The following is a 23,101-nucleotide window of genomic DNA, read 5'->3' as shown; positions in this document are numbered from 1 at the left end:
TGTGCCATATGTTTAGATAAATGTTTTATTAACCTGCTCCCTGTTCCAGATGTTTAGATACTTTATTAACCTGCTCCCTGTGCCAGATGTTTAGATAGATGTTTTATTAACCTGCTCCCTGTTCCAGATGTTTAGATGCTTTATTAACCTGCTCCCTGTGCCAGATGTTTAGATAGATGCTTTATTAACTGGCTCCCTGTGCCAGATGTTTAGATGCTTTATTAACCTGCTCCCTGTGCCAAATGTTTAGATAGATGCTTTATTAACCGGCTCCCTGTGCCAGATATTTAGATGCTTTATTAACGTGCTCCCTGTGCCAGATAATTAGATAGATGCTTTATTACCCTGCTCCCTGTGCCAGATGTTTATATGCTTTATTAACCTGCTCCCTGTTCCAGATGTTTTAGATGCTTTATTAACCTGCTCCCTGTGCCAGATGTTTAGATAGATGCTTTATTAACTGGCTCCCTGTGCCAGATGTTTAGATGCTTTATTAACCTGCTCCCTGTGCCAAATTTTTAGATAGATGCTTTATTAACCGGCTCCCTGTGCCAGATGTTTAGATGCTTTATTAACCTACTCCCTGTGCCAGATGTTTAGATAGATGCTTTATTAACCTGCTCCCTGTGCCAGATGTTTAGATGCTTTATTAACCTGCTCCCTGTGCCAGATGTTTAGATGCTTTATTAACCTGCTCCCTGTGCCAGATGTTTTGATGCTTTATTAACCTGCTCCCTGTGCCAGATGTTTAGGTGCTTTATTAACGTGCTCCCTGTGCCAGATAATTAGATAGATGATTTATTAACCTGCTCCCTGTGCCAGATGTTTAGATGCTTTATTAACCTGCTCGCTGGTCAGATGTTTAGATAGATGCTTTATTAACCTGCTCCCTGTGCCAGATGTTTAGATGCTTTATTAACCTGCTCCCTGTGCCAGATGTTTAGATGCTTTATTAACCTGCTCCCTGTGCCAGATGTTTTGATGCTTTATTAACCTGCTCCCTGTGCCAGATGTTTAGATGCTTTATTAACGTGCTCCCTGTGCCAGATAATTAGATAGATGATTTATTAACCTGCTCCCTGTGCCAGATGTTTAGATGCTTTATTAACCTGCTCCCTGTGCCAGATGTTTAGATGCTTTATTAACCTGCTCCCTGTGCCAAACGTTTAGATAGATGCTTTATTAACCGGCTCCCTGTGCCAGATGTTTAGATGCTTTATTAACCTGCTCCCTGTGCCAAATGTTTAGATGCTTTATTAACCTGCTCCCTGTCCCAGATGTTTAGATGCTTTATTAACCTGCTCCCTGTGCCAGATGTTTAGATAGATGTTTCATTAACCTGCTCCCTGTTCCAGATGTTTAGATACTTTATTTACCTGCTCCCTGTGCCAGATGTTTAGATAGATGTTTTATTAACCTGCTCCCTGTTCCAGATGTTTAGATGCTTTATTAACCTGCTCCCTGTGCCAGATGTTTAGATAGATGCTTTATTAACTGGCTCCCTGTGCCAGATGTTTAGATGCTTTATTAACCTGTTCCCTGTGCCAGATGTTTAGATAGATGCTTTATTAACCTGCTCCCTGTGCCAGATGTTTAGATACTTTATTAACCTGCTCCCTGTGCCAGATGTTTAGATAGATGCTTTATTAACCTGCTCCCTGTGCCAGATGTTTAGATGCTTTATTAACCTGCTCCCTGTGCCAGATGTTTAGATGCTTTATTAACCTGCTCCTTGTGCCAGATGTTTTGATGCTTTATTAACCTGCTCCCTGTGCCAGATGTTTAGATGCTTTATTAACGTGCTCCCTGTGCCAGATAATTAGATAGATGATTTATTAACCTGCTCACTGTGCCAGATGTATAGATGCTTTATTAACCTGCTCCCTGTGCCAGATGTTTAGATGCTTTATTAACCTGCTCCCTGTGCCAGATGTTTAGATGCTTTATTAACCTGCTCCCTGTGCCAGATGTTTAGATGTTTTATTAACTTGCTCCCTGTGCCAGATGTTTAGATGTTTTATTAACCTGCTCTCTGTGCCAGATGTTTAGATGCTTTATTAACTTGCTCCCTGTGCCAGATGTTTAGATAGATGCTTTATTAACCTGCTCCCTGTGCCAGATGTTTAGATTGATGCTTTATTAACCTGCTCCCTGTGCCAGATGTTTAGATAGATGCTTTATTAACCTGCTCCCTGTGCCAGATGTTTAGATGCTTTATTAACCTGCTCCCTGTTCCAGATGTTTAGATAGATGCTTTATTAACCTGCTCCCTGTGCCAAATGTTTAGATAGATGCTTTATTAACCTGCTCCCTGTGCTAGATGTTTAGATGCTTTATTAACCTGCTCCCTGTGCCAGATGTTTAGATGCTTTATTGACGTGCTCCCTGTGCCAGATAATTAGATAGATGCTTTATTACCCTGCTCCCTGTGCCAGATGTTTAGATGCTTTATTAACCTGCTCCCTGTGCCAGATGTTTAGATAGATGTTTTATTAACCTGCTCCCTGTTCCAGATGTTTAGATGCTTTATTAACCTGCTCCCTGTGCCAGATGTTTAGATAGATGCTTTATTAACTGGCTCCCTGTGCCAGATGTTTAGATGCTTTATTAACCTGCTCCCTGTGCCAAATGTTTAGATAGATGCTTTATTAACCGGCTCCCTGTGCCAGATGTTGAGATGCTTTATTAACCTGCTCCCTGTGCCAGATGTTTAGATAGATGCTTTATTAACCTGCTCCCTGTGCCAGATGTTTAGATGCTTTATTAACCTGCTCCCTGTGCCAGATGTTTTGATGCTTTATTAACCTGCTCCCTGTGCCAGATGTTTAGATGCTTTATTAACGTGCTCCCTGTGCCAGATAATTAGATAGATGATTTATTAACCTGCTCCCTGTGCCAGATGTTTAGATGCTTTATTAACCTGCTCCCTGTGCCAAACGTTTAGATAGATGCTTTATTAACCGGCTCCCTGTGCCAGATGTTTAGATGCTTTATTAACCTGCTCCCTGTGCCAGATATTTAGATAGATGCTTTATTAACCTCCCTGTGCCAAATGTTTAGATGTTTTATTAACCTGCTCCCTGTGCCAGATGTTTAGATGCTTTATTAACCTGCTCCCTGTGCCAGATGTTTAGATAGATGCTTTTATAACCAGCTCCCTGTGACAGATGTTTAGATGCTTTATTAACCTGCTCCCTGTGCCAAACGTTTAGATAGATGCTTTATTAACCGGCTCCCTGTGCCAGATGTTTAGATGCTTTATTAACCTGCTCCCTGTGCCAGATATTTAGATAGATGCTTTATTAACCTCCCTGTGCCAAATGTTTAGATGTTTTATTAACCTGCTCCCTGTGCCAGATGTTTAGATAGATGCTTTATTAACCTGCTCCCTGTGCCAGATGTTAAATAGATGCTTTGTTAACCTGCTCCCTGTGCCAGATGTTTAGATAGATGTTTTATTAACCTGCTCCCTGTGCCAGATGTTTAGATAGATGCTTTATTAACCTGCTCCCTGTGCCAATTGTTAAATAGATGCTTTATAAACCTGCTCCCTGTGCCAGATGTTTAGATATATGCTTTATTAACCTGCTCCCTGTGCCAGATGTTTAGATAGATGTTTTATTAACCTGCTCCCTTTGCCAGATGGTTAGATATATGCTTTATTAACCTGCTCCCTGTACCAGATGTTTAGATAGATGTTTTATTAACCTGCTCCCTGTGCCAGATGTTTAGATATATGCTTTATTAACCTGCTCCCTGTGCCAGATGTTAGATAGATGTTTTATTAACCTGCTCCCTGTTCCAGATGTTTAGATAGATGCTTTATTAACCTGCTCCCTGTGCCAGATGTTAAATAGATGCTTTGTTAACCTGCTCACTGTGCCAGATGTTTAGATAGATGCTTTATTAACCTGCTCCCTGTGCCAGATGTTTAGATAGATGCTTTATTAACCTGCTCCCTGTGCCAGATGTTAAATAGATGCTTTATAAACCTTTTCCCTGTGCCAGATGTTTAGATAGATGTTTTATTAACCTGCTCCCTGTGACAGATGTTTAGATAGATGCTTTATTAACCTGCTCCCTGTGCCAGATGTTTAGATAGATGTTTCATTAACCTGCTCCCTGTGCCAGATGTTAAATAGATGCTTTATTAACCTGCTCCCTGTGCCAGATGTTTATATAGATGCTTTATTAACCTGCTCCCTGTGCCAGATGTTTAGATAGATGTTTTATTAACCTGCTCCCTGTGCCAGATGTTTAGATAGATGCTTTATTAACCTGCTCCCTGTGCCAGATGTTTAGATAGATGTTTTATTAACCTGCTCCCTGTGCCAGATGTTTAGATATATGCTTTATTAACCTGCTCCCTGTGCCAGATGTTAATTAGATGCTTTATTAACCTGTTCCCTGTGCCAGATGTTTAGATAGATGCTTTATTAACCGGCTCCGTGTGCCAGATGTTTAGATGCTTTATTAACTTGCTCCCTGTGCCAGATGTTTAGATGTTTTATTAACCTGCTCATTGTGCCAGATGTTTAGATGCTTTATTAATCTGCTCCCTGTGCCAGATGTTTAGATAGATGCTTTATTAACCTGCTCCCTGTGCCAGATGTTTAGATTGATGCTTTATTAACCTGCTCCCTGTGCCAGATGTTTAGATAGATGCTTTATTAACCTGCTCCCTGTGCCAGATGTTTAGATGCTTTATTAACCTGCTCCCTGTTCCAGATGTTTAGATAGATGCTTTATTAACCTGCTCCCTGTGCCAAATGTTTAGATAGATGCTTTATTAACCTGCTCCCTGTGCCAGATAATTAGATAGATGCTTTATTACCCTGCTCCCTGTGCCAAATGTTTACATAGATGCTTTATTAACCTGATCTGTGTGCCAGATGTTTAGATAGATGCTTTATTAACCTGCTCCCTGTGCCAGATGTTTAGAAAGATGCTTTATTAACCTGCTCTGTGTGCCAGATGTTTAGGTGCTTTATTAACAGGCTCCCTATGCCAGATGTTTAAATTCTTTATTAACAGGCTCCCTGTGCCAGATGTTTAGATGCTTTATTAACCTACTCCCTGTGCCAGATGTTTAGATGCTTTATTAACCTGCTCCCTGTGCCAGATGTTTAGATAGATGCTTTATTAACCTACACCCTGTGCTAGATGTTTAGATAGATGCTTTTATAACCGGCTCCCTGTGACAGATGTTTAGATGCTTTATTAACCTGCTCCCTGTGCCATATGTTTAGATAGATGTTTTATTAACCTGCTCCCTGTTCCAGATGTTTAGATGCTTTATTCACCTGCACCCTGTGCCAGATATTTAGATAGAATCTTTTATAACCGGCTCCCTGTGACAGATGTTTAGATGCTTCATTAACCTGCTCCCTGTGCCAGATGTTTAGATAGATGCTTTATTAACCTACTCCCTGTGCCAGATGTTTAGATTGATGCTTTATCAACCCACTCCCTGTGCCAGATGTTTAGATGCTTTATTAACCTGCTCCCTGTGCCATATGTTTAGATAAATGTTTTATTAACCTGCTCCCTGTTCCAGATGTTTAGATACTTTATTAACCTGCTCCCTGTGCCAGATGTTTAGATAGATGTTTTATTAACCTGCTCCCTGTGCCAGATAATTAGATAGATGCTTTATTACCCTGCTCGCTGTGCCAGATGTTTATATGCTTTATTAACCTGCTCCCTGTTCCAGATGTTTTAGATGCTTTATTAACCTGCTCCCTGTGCCAGATGTTTAGATAGATGCTTTATTAACTGGCTCCCTGTGCCAGATGTTTAGATGCTTTATTAACCTGCTCCCTGTGCCAAATTTTTAGATAGATGCTTTATTAACCGGCTCCCTGTGCCAGATGTTTAGATGTTTTATTAACCTACTCCCTGTGCCAGATGTTTAGATAGATGCTTTATTAACCTGCTCCCTGTGCCAGATGTTTAGATGCTTTATTAACCTGCTCCCTGTGCCAGATGTTTAGATGCTTTATTAACCTGCTCCCTGTGCCAGATGTTTTGATGCTTTATTAACCTGCTCCCTGTGCCAGATGTTTAGGTGCTTTATTAACGTGCTCCCTGTGCCAGATAATTAGATAGATGATTTATTAACCTGCTCCCTGTGCCAGATGTTTAGATGCTTTATTAACCTGCTCCCTGTGCCAGATGTTTAGATGCTTTATTAACCTGCTCCCTGTGCCAAACGTTTAGATAGATGCTTTATTAACCGGCTCCCTGTGCCAGATGTTTAGATGCTTTATTAACCTGCTCCCTGTGCCAGATGTTTAGATAGATGCTTTATTAACCTGCTCCCTGTGCCAGATGTTTAGATGCTTTATTAACCTGCTTCTTGTGCCAGATGTTTAGATAGATGATTTATTAACCTGCTCCCTGTGCCAAATGTTTAGATAGATGCTTTATTAACCTGCTCCCTGTGCCAGATGTTTAGATGCTTTATTAACGTACTCCCTGTGCCAGATAATTAGATAGATGCTTTATTAACCTGCTCCCTGTTCCAGATGTTTAGATACTTTATTTACCTGCTCCCTGTGCCAGATGTTTAGATAGATGTTTTATTAACCTGCTCCCTGTTCCAGATGTTTAGATGCTTTATTAACCTGCTCCCTGTGCCAGATGTTTAGATAGATGCTTTATTAACTGGCTCCCTGTGCCAGATGTTTAGATGCTTTATTAACCTGTTCCCTGTGCCAAATGTTTAGATTGATGCTTTATTAACCGGCTCCCTGTGCCAGATGTTTAGATACTTTATTAACCTGCTCCTTGTGCCAGATGTTTTGATGCTTTATTAACCTGCTCCCTGTGCCAGATGTTTAGATGCTTTATTAACGTGCTCCCTGTGCCAGATAATTAGATAGATGATTTATTAACCTGCTCACTGTGCCAGATGTATAGATGCTTTATTAACCTGCTCCCTGTGCCAGATGTTTAGATGCTTTATTAACCTGCTCCCTGTGCCAGATGTTTATATGATTTATTAACCTGCTCCCTGTGCCAGATGTTTAGATGTTTTATTAACTTGCTCCCTGTGCCAGATGTTTAGATGTTTTATTAACCTGCTCCCTGTGCCAGATGTTTAGATGCTTTATTAACCTGCTCCCTGTGCCAGATGTTTAGATTGATGCTTTATTAACCTGCTCCCTGTGCCAGATGTTTAGATAGATGCTTTATTAACCTGCTCCCTGTGCCAGATGTTTAGATGCTTTATTAACCTGCTCCCTGTTCCAGATGTTTAGATAGATGCTTTATTAACCTGCTCCCTGTGCCAAATGTTTAGATAGATGCTTTATTAACCTGCTCCCTGTGCCAGATGTTTAGATGCTTTATTAACGTGCTCCCTGTGCCAGATAATTAGATAGATGCTTTATTACCCTGCTCCCTGTGCCAGATGTTTAGATGCTTTATTAACCTGCTCTGTGTGCCAGATGTTTAGATAGATGTTTTATTAACCTGCTCCCTGTTCCAGATGTTTAGATGCTTTATTAACCTGCTCCCTGTGCCAGATGTTTAGATAGATGCTTTATTAACTGGCTCCCTGTGCCAGATGTTTAGATGCTTTATTAACCTGCTCCCTGTGCCAAATGTTTAGATAGATGCTTTATTAACCGGCTCCCTGTGCCAGATGTTTAGATGCTTTATTAACCTGCTCCCTGTGCCAGATGTTTAGATAGATGCTTTATTAACCTGCTCCCTGTGCCAGATGTTTAGATGCTTTATTAACCTGCTCCCTGTGCCAGATGTTTTGATGCTTTATTAACCTGCTCCCTGTGCCAGATGTTTAGATGCTTTATTAACGTGCTCCCTGTGCCAGATAATTAGATAGATGATTTATTAACCTGCTCCCTGTGCCAGATGTTTAGATGCTTTATTAACCTGCTCCCTGTGCCAAACGTTTAGATAGATGCTTTATTAACCTCCCTGTGCCAAATGTTTAGATGTTTTATTAACCTGCTCCCTGTGCCAGATGTTTAGATGCTTTATTAACCTGCTCCCTGTGCCAGATGTTTAGATAGATGCTTTTATAACCGGCTCCCTGTGACAGATGTTTAGATGCTTTATTAACCTGCTCCCTGTGCCAAACGTTTAGATAGATGCTTTATTAACCGGCTCCCTGTGCCAGATGTTTAGATGCTTTATTAACCTGCTCCCTGTGCCAGATATTTAGATAGATGCTTTATTAACCTCCCTGTGCCAAATGTTTAGATGTTTTATTAACCTGCTCCCTGTGCCAGATGTTTAGATAGATGCTTTTATAACCGGCTCCCTGTGACAGATGTTTAGATGCTTTATTAACAGGCTCCCTATGCCAGATGTTTAAATTCTTTATTAACATGCTCCCTGTGCCAGATGTTTAGATGCTTTATTAACCTACTCCCTGTGCCAGATGTTTAGATGCTTTATTAACCTGCTCCCTGTGCCAGATGTTTAGATAGATGCTTTATTAACCTACACCCTGTGCTAGATGTTTAGATAGATGCTTTTATAACCGGCTCCCTGTGACAGATGTTTAGATGCTTTATTAACCTGCTCCCTGTGCCATATGTTTAGATAGATGTTTTATTAACCTGCTCCCTGTTCCAGCTGTTTAGATGCTTTATTCACCTGCTCCCTGTGCCAGATATTTAGATAGAATCTTTTATAACCGGCTCCCTGTGACAGATGTTTAGATGCTTCATTAACCTGCTCCCTGTGCCAGATGTTTAGATAGATGCTTTATTAACCTACTCCCTGTGCCAGATGTTTAGATGCTTTATTAACCTGCTCCCTGTGCCATATGTTTAGATAAATGTTTTATTAACCTGCTCCCTGTTCCAGATGTTTAGATACTTTATTAACCTGCTCCCTTTGCCAGATGTTTAGATAGATGTTTTATTAACCTGCTCCCTGTTCCAGATGTTTAGATGCTTTATTAACCTGCTCCCTGTGCCAGATGTTTAGATAGATGCTTTATTAACTGGCTCCCTGTGCCAGATGTTTAGATGCTTTATTAACCTGCTCCCTGTGCCAGATGTTTAGATAGATGCTTTATTAACTGGCTCCCTGTGCCAGATGTTTAGATGCCTTATTAACCTGCTCCCTGTGCCAAATGTTTAGATAGATGCTTTATTAACCGGCTCCCTGTGCCAGATGTTTAGATGCTTTATTAACGTGCTCCCTGTGCCAGATAATTAGATAGATGCTTTATTACCCTGCTCCCTGTGCCAGATGTTTATATGCTTTATTAACCTGCTCCCTGTGCCAGATGTTTAGATAGATGTTTTATTAACCTGCTCCCTGTTCCAGATGTTTTAGATGCTTTATTAACCTGCTCCCTGTGCCAGATGTTTAGATAGATGCTTTATTAACTGGCTCCCTGTGCCAGATGTTTAGATGCTTTATTAACCTGCTCCCTGTGCCAAATTTTTAGATAGATACTTTATTAACCGGCTCCCTGTGCCAGATGTTTAGATGCTTTATTAACCTGCTCCCTGTGCCAGATGTTTAGATAGATGCTTTATTAACCTGCTCCCTGTGCCAGATGTTTAGATGCTTTATTAACCTGCTCCCTGTGCCAGATGTTTTGATGCTTTATTAACCTGCTCCCTGTGCCAGATGTTTAGATGCTTTATTAACGTGCTCCCTGTGCCAGATAATTAGATAGATGATTTATTAACCTGCTTCCTGTGCCAGATGTTTAGATGCTTTATTAACCTGCTCCCTGTGCCAGATGTTTAGATGCTTTATTAACCTGCTCCCTGTGCCAAACGTTTAGATAGATGCTTTATTAACCGGCTCCCTGTGCCAGATGTTTAGATGCTTTATTAACCTGCTCCCTCTGCCAGATGTTTAGATAGATGATTTATTAACTTGCTCCCTGTGCCAAATGTTTAGATAGATGCTTTATTAACCTGCTCCCTGTGCCAGATGTTTAGATGCTTTATTAACGTACTCCCTGTGCCAGATAATTAGATAGATGCTTTATTAACCTGCTCCCTGTTCCAGATGTTTAGATACTTTATTAACCTATTGCCTGTGCCAGATGTTTAGATAGATGCTTTATTAACCTGCTCCCTGTTCCAGATGTTTAGATACTTTATTAACCTGCTCCCTGTGCCAGATGTTTAGATAGATGTTTTATTAACCTGCTCCCTGTGCCAGATGTTTAGATAGATGCTTTATTAACTGGCTCCCTGTGCCAGATGTTTAGATGCTTTATTAACCTGCTCCCTGTGCCAGATGTTTAGATAGATGCTTTATTAACCTGCTCCCTGTGCCAGATGTTTAGATAGATGTTTTATTAACCTGCTCCCTGTGCCAGATGTTTAGATATATGCTTTATTAACCTGCTCCCTGTGCCAGATGTTAATTAGATGCTTTATTAACCTGCTCCCTGTGCCAGATGTTTAGATAGATGCTTTATTAACCGGCTCCGTGTGCCAGATGTTTAGATGTTTTATTAACCTGCTCATTGTGTCAGATGTTTAGATGCTTTATTAATCTGCTCCCTGTGCCAGATGTTTAGATAGATGCTTTATTAACCTGCTCCCTGTGCCAGATGTTTAGATTGATGCTTTATTAACCTGCTCCCTGTGCCAGATGTTTAGATAGATGCTTTATTAACCTGCTCCCTGTGCCAGATGTTTAGATGCTTTATTAACCTGCTCCCTGTTCCAGATGTTTAGATAGATGCTTTATTAACCTGCTCCCTGTGCCAGATAATTAGATAGATGCTTTATTACCCTGCTCCCTGTGCCAGATGTTTATATGCTTTATTAACTTGCTCCCTGTGCCAGATGTTTAGATGCTTTATCAACCTGCTCCCTGTGCCAAATGTTTACATAGATGCTTTATTAACCTGATCTGTGTGCCAGATGTTTAGATAGATGCTTTATTAACCTGCTCCCTGTGCCAGATGTTTAGAAAGATGCTTTATTAACCTGCTCTGTGTGCCAGATCTTTAGGTGCTTTATTAACAGGCTCCCTATGCCAGATGTTTAAATTCTTTATTAACAGGCTCCCTGTGCCAGATGTTTAGATGCTTTATTAACCGGCTCCCTGTGCCAGATGTTTAGATGCTTTATTAACCTGCTCCCTGTGCCAGATGTTTAGATAGATGCTTTATTAACCTGCTCCCTGTGCCAGATGTTTAGATGCTTTATTAACCTGCTCCCTGTGCCAGATGTTTAGATGCTTTATTAACCTGCTCCCTGTGCCAGATGTTTTGATGCTTTATTAACCTGCTCCCTGTGCCAGATGTTTAGATGCTTTATTAACGTGCTCCCTGTGCCAGATAATTAGATAGATGATTTATTAACCTGCTCCCTGTGCCAGATGTTTAGATGCTTTATTAACGTGCTCCCTGTGCCAGATGTTTAGATGCTTTATTAACCTGCTTCCTGTGCCAGATGTTTAGATAGATGATTTATTAACCTGCTCCCTGTGCCAAATGTTTAGATAGATGCTTTATTAACCTGCTCCCTGTGCCAGATGTTTAGATGCTTTATTAACGTACTCCCTGTGCCAGATAATTAGATAGATGCTTTATTAACCTGCTCCCTGTTCCAGATGTTTAGATACTTTATTAACCTGCTCCCTGTGCCAGATGTTTAGATAGATGTTTTATTAACCTGCTCCCTGTTCCAGATGTTTAGATGCTTTATTAACCTGCTCCCTGTGCCAGATGTTTAGATAGATGCTTTATTAACTGGCTCCCTGTGCCAGATGTTTAGATGCTTTATTAACCTGTTCCCTGTGCCAAATGTTTAGATTGATGCTTTATTAACCGGCTCCCTGTGCCAGATGTTTAGATACTTTATTAACCTGCTCCCTGTGCCAGATGTTTAGATAGATGCTTTATTAACCTGCTCCCTGTGCCAGATGTTTAGATGCTTTATTAACCTGCTCCCTGTGCCAGATGTTTAGATGCTTTATTAACCTGCTCCTTGTGCCAGATGTTTTGATGCTTTATTAACCTGCTCCCTGTGCCAGATGTTTAGAAGCTTTATTAACGTGCTCCCTGTGCCAGATAATTAGATAGATGATTTATTAACCTGCTCACTGTGCCAGATGTATAGATGCTTTATTAACCTGCTCCCTGTGCCAGATGTTTAGATGCTTTATTAACCTGCTCCCTGTGCCAGATGTTTATATGCTTTATTAACCTGCTCCCTGTGCCAGATGTTTAGATGTTTTATTAACTTGCTCCCTGTGCCAGATGTTTAGATGTTTTATTAACCTGCTCCCTGTGCCAGATGTTTAGATGCTTTATTAACTTGCTCCCTGTGCCAGATGTTTAGATAGATGCTTTATTAACCTGCTCCCTGTGCCAGATGTTTAGATTGATGCTTTATTAACCTGCTCCCTGTGCCAGATGTTTAGATAGATGCTTTATTAACCTGCTCCCTGTGCCAGATGTTTAGATGCTTTATTAACCTGCTCCCTGTTCCAGATGTTTAGATAGATGCTTTATTAACCTGCTCCCTGTGCCAAATGTTTAGATAGATGCTTTATTAACCTGATCCCTGTGCCAGATGTTTAGATGCTTTATTAACGTGCTCCCTGTGCCAGATAATTAGATAGATGCTTTATTAACCTGCTCCCTGTGCCAGATGTTTAGATAGATGTTTTATTAACCTGCTCCCTGTTCCAGATGTTTAGATGCTTTATTAACCTGCTCCCTGTTCCAGATGTTTAGATACTTTATTAACCTATTGCCTGTGCCAGATGTTTAGATAGATGCTTTATTAACCTGCTCCCTGTTCCAGATGTTTAGATACTTTATTAACCTGCTCCCTGTGCCAGATGTTTAGATAGATGTTTTATTAACCTGCTCCCTGTGCCAGATGTTTAGATAGATGCTTTATTAACCGGCTCCCTGTGCCAGATGTTTAGATGCTTTATTAACCTGCTCCCTGTGCCAGATGTTTAGATAGATGCTTTATTAACCTGCTCCCTGTGCCAGATGTTTAGATAGATGTTTTATTAACCTGCTCCCTGTGCCAGATGTTTAGATAGATGCTTTATTAACCGGCTCCGTGTGCCAGATGTTTAGATGTTTTATTAACCTGCTCATTGTGTCAGATGTTTAGATGCTTTATTAATCTGCTCCCTGTGCCAGATGTTTAGATAGATGCTTTATTAACCTGCTCCCTGTGCCAGATGTTTAGATTGATGCTTTATTAACCTGCTCCCTGTGCCAGATGTTTAGATGCTTTATTAACCGGCTCCGTGTGCCAGATGTTTAGATGTTTTATTAACCTGCTCATTGTGTCAGATGTTTAGATGCTTTATTAATCTGCTCCCTGTGCCAGATGTTTAGATAGATGCTTTATTAACCTGCTCCCTGTGCCAGATGTTTAGATTGATGCTTTATTAACCTGCTCCCTGTGCCAGATGTTTAGATGCTTTATTAACCTGCTCCCTGTTCCAGATGTTTAGATAGATGCTTTATTAACCTGCTCCCTGTGCCAAATGTTTAGATAGATGCTTTATTAACCTGCTCCCTGTGCCAGATAATTAGATAGATGCTTTATTACCCTGCTCCCTGTGCCAGATGTTTATATGCTTTATTAACTTGCTCCCTGTGCCAGATGTTTAGATGCTTTATCAACCTGCTCCCTGTGCCAAATGTTTACATAGATGCTTTATTAACCTGATCTGTGTGCCAGATGTTTAGATAGATGCTTTATTAACCTGCTCCCTGTGCCAGATGTTTAGAAAGATGCTTTATTAACCTGCTCTGTGTGCCAGATCTTTAGGTGCTTTATTAACAGGCTCCCTATGCCAGATGTTTAAATTCTTTATTAACAGGCTCCCTGTGCCAGATGTTTAGATGCTTTATTAACCTACTCCCTGTGCCAGATGTTTAGATGCTTTATTAACCTGCTCCCTGTGCCAGATGTTTAGATAGATGCTTTATTAACCTACACCCTGTGCTAGATGTTTAGATAGATGCTTTTATAACCGGCTCCCTGTGACAGATGTTTAGATGCTTTATTAACCTGCTCCCTGTGCCATATGTTTAGATAGATGTTTTATTAACCTGCTCCCTGTTCCAGATGTTTAGATGCTTTATTCACCTGCTCCCTGTGCCAGATATTTAGATAGAATCTTTTATAACCGGCTCCCTGTGACAGATGTTTAGATGCTTCATTAACCTGCTCCCTGTGCCAGATGTTTAGATAGATGCTTTATTAACCTACTCCCTGTGCCAGATGTTTAGATTGATGCTTTATCAACCCACTCCCTGTGCCAGATGTTTAGATGCTTTATTAACCTGCTCCCTGTGCCATATGTTTAGATAAATGTTTTATTAACCTGCTCCCTGTTCCAGATGTTTAGATACTTTATTAACCTGCTCCCTGTGCCATATGTTTAGATAGATGTTTTATTAACCTGCTCCCTGTTCCAGATATTTAGATGCTTTATTAACCTGCTCCCTGTGCCAGATGTTTAGATAGATGCTTTATTAACTGGCTCCCTGTGCCAGATGTTTAGATGCTTTATTAACCTGCTCCCTGTGCCAAATGTTTAGATAGATGCTTTATTAACCGGCTCCCTGTGCCAGATGTTTAGATGCTTTATTAACGTGCTCCCTGTGCCAGATAATTAGATAGATGCTTTATTACCCTGCTCCCTGTGCCAGATGTTTAGATGCTTTATTAACCGGCTCCCTGTGCCAGATGTTTAGATGCTTTATTAACCTGCTCCCTGTGCCAGATGTTTTGATGCTTTATTAACCTGCTCCCTGTGCCAGATGTTTAGATGCTTTATTAACGTGCTCCCTGTGCCAGATAATTAGATAGATGATTTATTAACCTGCTCCCTGTTCCAGATGTTTAGATACTTTATTAACCTGCTCCCTGTGCCAGATGTTTAGATAGATGTTTTATTAACCTGCTCCCTGTGCCAGATGTTTAGATAGATGCTTTATTAACCGGCTCCCTGTGCCAGATGTTTAGATGCTTTATTAACTTGCTCCCTGTGCCAGATGTTTAGATAGATGCTTTATTAACCTGCTCCCTGTGCCAGATGTTTAGATAGATGTTTTATTAACCTGCTCCCTGTGCCAGATGTTTAGATATATGCTTTATTAACCTGCTCCCTGTGCCAGATGTTAATTAGATGCTTTATTAACCTGCTCCCTGTGCCAGATGTTTAGATAGATGCTTTATTAACCGGCTCCGTGTGCCAGATGTTTAGATGTTTTATTAACCTGCTCATTGTGTCAGATGTTTAGATGCTTTATTAATCTGCTCCCTGTGCCAGATGTTTAGATAGATGCTTTATTAACCTGCTCCCTGTGCCAGATGTTTAGATAGATGCTTTATTAACTGGCTCCCTGTGCCAGATGTTTAGATGCTTTATTAACCTGCTCCCTGTGCCAAATTTTTAGATAGATGCTTTATTAACCGGCTCCCTGTGCCAGATGTTTAGATGTTTTATTAACCTACTCCCTGTGCCAGATGTTTAGATAGATGCTTTATTAACCTGCTCCCTGTGCCAGATGTTTAGATGCTTTATTAACCTGCTCCCTGTGCCAGATGTTTAGATGCTTTATTAACCTGCTCCCTGTGCCAGATGTTTTGATGCTTTATTAACCTGCTCCCTGTGCCAGATGTTTAGGTGCTTTATTAACGTGCTCCCTGTGCCAGATAATTAGATAGATGATTTATTAACCTGCTCCCTGTGCCAGATGTTTAGATGCTTTATTAACCTGCTCCCTGTGCCAGATGTTTAGATGCTTTATTAACCTGCTCCCTGTGCCAAACGTTTAGATAGATGCTTTATTAACCGGCTCCCTGTGCCAGATGTTTAGATGCTTTATTAACCTGCTCCCTGTGCCAGATGTTTAGATAGATGCTTTATTAACCTGCTCCCTGTGCCAGATGTTTAGATGCTTTATTAACCTGCTTCTTGTGCCAGATGTTTAGATAGATGATTTATTAACCTGCTCCCTGTGCCAAATGTTTAGATAGATGCTTTATTAACCTGCTCCCTGTGCCAGATGTTTAGATGCTTTATTAACGTACTCCCTGTGCCAGATAATTAGATAGATGCTTTATTAACCTGCTCCCTGTTCCAGATGTTTAGATACTTTATTTACCTGCTCCCTGTGCCAGATGTTTAGATAGATGTTTTATTAACCTGCTCCCTGTTCCAGATGTTTAGATGCTTTATTAACCTGCTCCCTGTGCCAGATGTTTAGATAGATGCTTTATTAACTGGCTCCCTGTGCCAGATGTTTAGATGCTTTATTAACCTGTTCCCTGTGCCAAATGTTTAGATTGATGCTTTATTAACCGGCTCCCTGTGCCAGATGTTTAGATACTTTATTAACCTGCTCCTTGTGCCAGATGTTTTGATGCTTTATTAACCTGCTCCCTGTGCCAGATGTTTAGATGCTTTATTAACGTGCTCCCTGTGCCAGATAATTAGATAGATGATTTATTAACCTGCTCACTGTGCCAGATGTATAGATGCTTTATTAACCTGCTCCCTGTGCCAGATGTTTAGATGCTTTATTAACCTGCTCCCTGTGCCAGATGTTTATATGATTTATTAACCTGCTCCCTGTGCCAGATGTTTAGATGTTTTATTAACTTGCTCCCTGTGCCAGATGTTTAGATGTTTTATTAACCTGCTCCCTGTGCCAGATGTTTAGATGCTTTATTAACCTGCTCCCTGTGCCAGATGTTTAGATTGATGCTTTATTAACCTGCTCCCTGTGCCAGATGTTTAGATAGATGCTTTATTAACCTGCTCCCTGTGCCAGATGTTTAGATGCTTTATTAACCTGCTCCCTGTTCCAGATGTTTAGATAGATGCTTTATTAACCTGCTCCCTGTGCCAAATGTTTAGATAGATGCTTTATTAACCTGCTCCCTGTGCCAGATGTTTAGATGCTTTATTAACGTGCTCCCTGTGCCAGATAATTAGATAGATGCTTTATTACCCTGCTCCCTGTGCCAGATGTTTAGATGCTTTATTAACCTGCTCCCTGTGCCAGATGTTTAGATAGATGTTTTATTAACCTGCTCCCTGTTCCAGATGTTTAGATGCTTTATTAACCTGCTCCCTGTGCCAGATGTTTAGATAGATGCTTTATTAACTGGCTCCCTGTGCCAGATGTTTAGATGCTTTATTAACCTGCTCCCTGTGCCAAATGTTTAGATAGATGCTTTATTAACCGGCTCCCTGTGCCAGATGTTTAGATGCTTTATTAACCTGCTCCCTGTGCCAGATGTTTAGATAGATGCTTTATTAACCTGCTCCCTGTGCCAGATGTTTAGATGCTTTATTAACCTGCTCCCTGTGCCAGATGTTTTGATGCTTTATTAACCTGCTCCCTGTGCCAGATGTTTAGATGCTTTATTAACGTGCTCCCTGTGCCAGATAATTAGATAGATGATTTATTAACCTGCTCCCTGTGCCAGATGTTTAGATGCTTTATTAACCTGCTCCCTGTGCCAAACGTTTAGATAGATGCTTTATTAACCTCCCTGTGCCAAATGTTTAGATGTTTTATTAACCTGCTCCCTGTGCCAGATGTTTAGATGCTTTATTAACCTGCTCCCTGTGCCAGATGTTTAGATAGATGCTTTTATAACCGGCTCCCTGTGACAGATGTTTAGATGCTTTATTAACCTGCTCCCTGTGCCAAACGTTTAGATAGATGCTTTATTAACCGGCTCCCTGTGCCAGATGTTTAGATGCTTTATTAACCTGCTCCCTGTGCCAGATATTTAGATAGATGCTTTATTAACCTCCCTGTGCCAAATGTTTAGATGTTTTATTAACCTGCTCCCTGTGCCAGATGTTTAGATAGATGCTTTTATAACCGGCTCCCTGTGACAGATGTTTAGATGCTTTATTAACAGGCTCCCTATGCCAGATGTTTAAATTCTTTATTAACAGGCTCCCTGTGCCAGATGTTTAGATGCTTTATTAACCTACTCCCTGTGCCAGATGTTTAGATGCTTTATTAACCTGCTCCCTGTGCCAGATGTTTAGATAGATGCTTTATTAACCTACACCCTGTGCTAGATGTTTAGATAGATGCTTTTATAACCGGCTCCCTGTGACAGATGTTTAGATGCTTTATTAACCTGCTCCCTGTGCCATATGTTTAGATAGATGTTTTATTAACCTGCTCCCTGTTCCAGCTGTTTAGATGCTTTATTCACCTGCTCCCTGTGCCAGATATTTAGATAGAATCTTTTATAACCGGCTCCCTGTGACAGATGTTTAGATGCTTCATTAACCTGCTCCCTGTGCCAGATGTTTAGATAGATGCTTTATTAACCTACTCCCTGTGCCAGATGTTTAGATGCTTTATTAACCTGCTCCCTGTGCCATATGTTTAGATAAATGTTTTATTAACCTGCTCCCTGTTCCAGATGTTTAGATACTTTATTAACCTGCTCCCTTTGCCAGATGTTTAGATAGATGTTTTATTAACCTGCTCCCTGTTCCAGATGTTTAGATGCTTTATTAACCTGCTCCCTGTGCCAGATGTTTAGATAGATGCTTTATTAACTGGCTCCCTGTGCCAGATGTTTAGATGCTTTATTAACCTGCTCCCTGTGCCAGATGTTTAGATAGATGCTTTATTAACTGGCTCCCTGTGCCAGATGTTTAGATGCCTTATTAACCTGCTCCCTGTGCCAAATGTTTAGATAGATGCTTTATTAACCGGCTCCCTGTGCCAGATGTTTAGATGCTTTATTAACGTGCTCCCTGTGCCAGATAATTAGATAGATGCTTTATTACCCTGCTCCCTGTGCCAGATGTTTATATGCTTTATTAACCTGCTCCCTGTGCCAGATGTTTAGATAGATGTTTTATTAACCTGCTCCCTGTTCCAGATGTTTTAGATGCTTTATTAACCTGCTCCCTGTGCCAGATGTTTAGATAGATGCTTTATTAACTGGCTCCCTGTGCCAGATGTTTAGATGCTTTATTAACCTGCTCCCTGTGCCAAATTTTTAGATAGATACTTTATTAACCGGCTCCCTGTGCCAGATGTTTAGATGCTTTATTAACCTGCTCCCTGTGCCAGATGTTTAGATAGATGCTTTATTAACCTGCTCCCTGTGCCAGATGTTTAGATGCTTTATTAACCTGCTCCCTGTGCCAGATGTTTTGATGCTTTATTAACCTGCTCCCTGTGCCAGATGTTTAGATGCTTTATTAACGTGCTCCCTGTGCCAGATAATTAGATAGATGATTTATTAACCTGCTTCCTGTGCCAGATGTTTAGATGCTTTATTAACCTGCTCCCTGTGCCAGATGTTTAGATGCTTTATTAACCTGCTCCCTGTGCCAAACGTTTAGATAGATGCTTTATTAACCGGCTCCCTGTGCCAGATGTTTAGATGCTTTATTAACCTGCTCCCTCTGCCAGATGTTTAGATAGATGATTTATTAACTTGCTCCCTGTGCCAAATGTTTAGATAGATGCTTTATTAACCTGCTCCCTGTGCCAGATGTTTAGATGCTTTATTAACGTACTCCCTGTGCCAGATAATTAGATAGATGCTTTATTAACCTGCTCCCTGTTCCAGATGTTTAGATACTTTATTAACCTATTGCCTGTGCCAGATGTTTAGATAGATGCTTTATTAACCTGCTCCCTGTTCCAGATGTTTAGATACTTTATTAACCTGCTCCCTGTGCCAGATGTTTAGATAGATGTTTTATTAACCTGCTCCCTGTGCCAGATGTTTAGATAGATGCTTTATTAACTGGCTCCCTGTGCCAGATGTTTAGATGCTTTATTAACCTGCTCCCTGTGCCAGATGTTTAGATAGATGCTTTATTAACCTGCTCCCTGTGCCAGATGTTTAGATAGATGTTTTATTAACCTGCTCCCTGTGCCAGATGTTTAGATATATGCTTTATTAACCTGCTCCCTGTGCCAGATGTTAATTAGATGCTTTATTAACCTGCTCCCTGTGCCAGATGTTTAGATAGATGCTTTATTAACCGGCTCCGTGTGCCAGATGTTTAGATGTTTTATTAACCTGCTCATTGTGTCAGATGTTTAGATGCTTTATTAATCTGCTCCCTGTGCCAGATGTTTAGATAGATGCTTTATTAACCTGCTCCCTGTGCCAGATGTTTAGATTGATGCTTTATTAACCTGCTCCCTGTGCCAGATGTTTAGATAGATGCTTTATTAACCTGCTCCCTGTGCCAGATGTTTAGATGCTTTATTAACCTGCTCCCTGTTCCAGATGTTTAGATAGATGCTTTATTAACCTGCTCCCTGTGCCAGATAATTAGATAGATGCTTTATTACCCTGCTCCCTGTGCCAGATGTTTATATGCTTTATTAACTTGCTCCCTGTGCCAGATGTTTAGATGCTTTATCAACCTGCTCCCTGTGCCAAATGTTTACATAGATGCTTTATTAACCTGATCTGTGTGCCAGATGTTTAGATAGATGCTTTATTAACCTGCTCCCTGTGCCAGATGTTTAGAAAGATGCTTTATTAACCTGCTCTGTGTGCCAGATCTTTAGGTGCTTTATTAACAGGCTCCCTATGCCAGATGTTTAAATTCTTTATTAACAGGCTCCCTGTGCCAGATGTTTAGATGCTTTATTAACCGGCTCCCTGTGCCAGATGTTTAGATGCTTTATTAACCTGCTCCCTGTGCCAGATGTTTAGATAGATGCTTTATTAACCTGCTCCCTGTGCCAGATGTTTAGATGCTTTATTAACCTGCTCCCTGTGCCAGATGTTTAGATGCTTTATTAACCTGCTCCCTGTGCCAGATGTTTTGATGCTTTATTAACCTGCTCCCTGTGCCAGATGTTTAGATGCTTTATTAACGTGCTCCCTGTGCCAGATAATTAGATAGATGATTTATTAACCTGCTCCCTGTGCCAGATGTTTAGATGCTTTATTAACGTGCTCCCTGTGCCAGATGTTTAGATGCTTTATTAACCTGCTTCCTGTGCCAGATGTTTAGATAGATGATTTATTAACCTGCTCCCTGTGCCAAATGTTTAGATAGATGCTTTATTAACCTGCTCCCTGTGCCAGATGTTTAGATGCTTTATTAACGTACTCCCTGTGCCAGATAATTAGATAGATGCTTTATTAACCTGCTCCCTGTTCCAGATGTTTAGATACTTTATTAACCTGCTCCCTGTGCCAGATGTTTAGATAGATGTTTTATTAACCTGCTCCCTGTTCCAGATGTTTAGATGCTTTATTAACCTGCTCCCTGTGCCAGATGTTTAGATAGATGCTTTATTAACTGGCTCCCTGTGCCAGATGTTTAGATGCTTTATTAACCTGTTCCCTGTGCCAAATGTTTAGATTGATGCTTTATTAACCGGCTCCCTGTGCCAGATGTTTAGATACTTTATTAACCTGCTCCCTGTGCCAGATGTTTAGATAGATGCTTTATTAACCTGCTCCCTGTGCCAGATGTTTAGATGCTTTATTAACCTGCTCCCTGTGCCAGATGTTTAGATGCTTTATTAACCTGCTCCTTGTGCCAGATGTTTTGATGCTTTATTAACCTGCTCCCTGTGCCAGATGTTTAGAAGCTTTATTAACGTGCTCCCTGTGCCAGATAATTAGATAGATGATTTATTAACCTGCTCACTGTGCCAGATGTATAGATGCTTTATTAACCTGCTCCCTGTGCCAGATGTTTAGATGCTTTATTAACCTGCTCCCTGTGCCAGATGTTTATATGCTTTATTAACCTGCTCCCTGTGCCAGATGTTTAGATGTTTTATTAACTTGCTCCCTGTGCCAGATGTTTAGATGTTTTATTAACCTGCTCCCTGTGCCAGATGTTTAGATGCTTTATTAACTTGCTCCCTGTGCCAGATGTTTAGATAGATGCTTTATTAACCTGCTCCCTGTGCCAGATGTTTAGATTGATGCTTTATTAACCTGCTCCCTGTGCCAGATGTTTAGATAGATGCTTTATTAACCTGCTCCCTGTGCCAGATGTTTAGATGCTTTATTAACCTGCTCCCTGTTCCAGATGTTTAGATAGATGCTTTATTAACCTGCTCCCTGTGCCAAATGTTTAGATAGATGCTTTATTAACCTGATCCCTGTGCCAGATGTTTAGATGCTTTATTAACGTGCTCCCTGTGCCAGATAATTAGATAGATGCTTTATTAACCTGCTCCCTGTGCCAGATGTTTAGATAGATGTTTTATTAACCTGCTCCCTGTTCCAGATGTTTAGATGCTTTATTAACCTGCTCCCTGTTCCAGATGTTTAGATACTTTATTAACCTATTGCCTGTGCCAGATGTTTAGATAGATGCTTTATTAACCTGCTCCCTGTTCCAGATGTTTAGATACTTTATTAACCTGCTCCCTGTGCCAGATGTTTAGATAGATGTTTTATTAACCTGCTCCCTGTGCCAGATGTTTAGATAGATGCTTTATTAACCGGCTCCCTGTGCCAGATGTTTAGATGCTTTATTAACCTGCTCCCTGTGCCAGATGTTTAGATAGATGCTTTATTAACCTGCTCCCTGTGCCAGATGTTTAGATAGATGTTTTATTAACCTGCTCCCTGTGCCAGATGTTTAGATAGATGCTTTATTAACCGGCTCCGTGTGCCAGATGTTTAGATGTTTTATTAACCTGCTCATTGTGTCAGATGTTTAGATGCTTTATTAATCTGCTCCCTGTGCCAGATGTTTAGATAGATGCTTTATTAACCTGCTCCCTGTGCCAGATGTTTAGATTGATGCTTTATTAACCTGCTCCCTGTGCCAGATGTTTAGATGCTTTATTAACCGGCTCCGTGTGCCAGATGTTTAGATGTTTTATTAACCTGCTCATTGTGTCAGATGTTTAGATGCTTTATTAATCTGCTCCCTGTGCCAGATGTTTAGATAGATGCTTTATTAACCTGCTCCCTGTGCCAGATGTTTAGATTGATGCTTTATTAACCTGCTCCCTGTGCCAGATGTTTAGATGCTTTATTAACCTGCTCCCTGTTCCAGATGTTTAGATAGATGCTTTATTAACCTGCTCCCTGTGCCAAATGTTTAGATAGATGCTTTATTAACCTGCTCCCTGTGCCAGATAATTAGATAGATGCTTTAT

The sequence above is a fragment of the Odontesthes bonariensis genome, chromosome 16 (assembly GCF_027942865.1).
Source record: "Odontesthes bonariensis isolate fOdoBon6 chromosome 16, fOdoBon6.hap1, whole genome shotgun sequence".
Taxonomy (NCBI): domain Eukaryota; kingdom Metazoa; phylum Chordata; class Actinopteri; order Atheriniformes; family Atherinopsidae; genus Odontesthes; species Odontesthes bonariensis.
Note: the sequence above shows the minus strand (reverse complement) of the source record.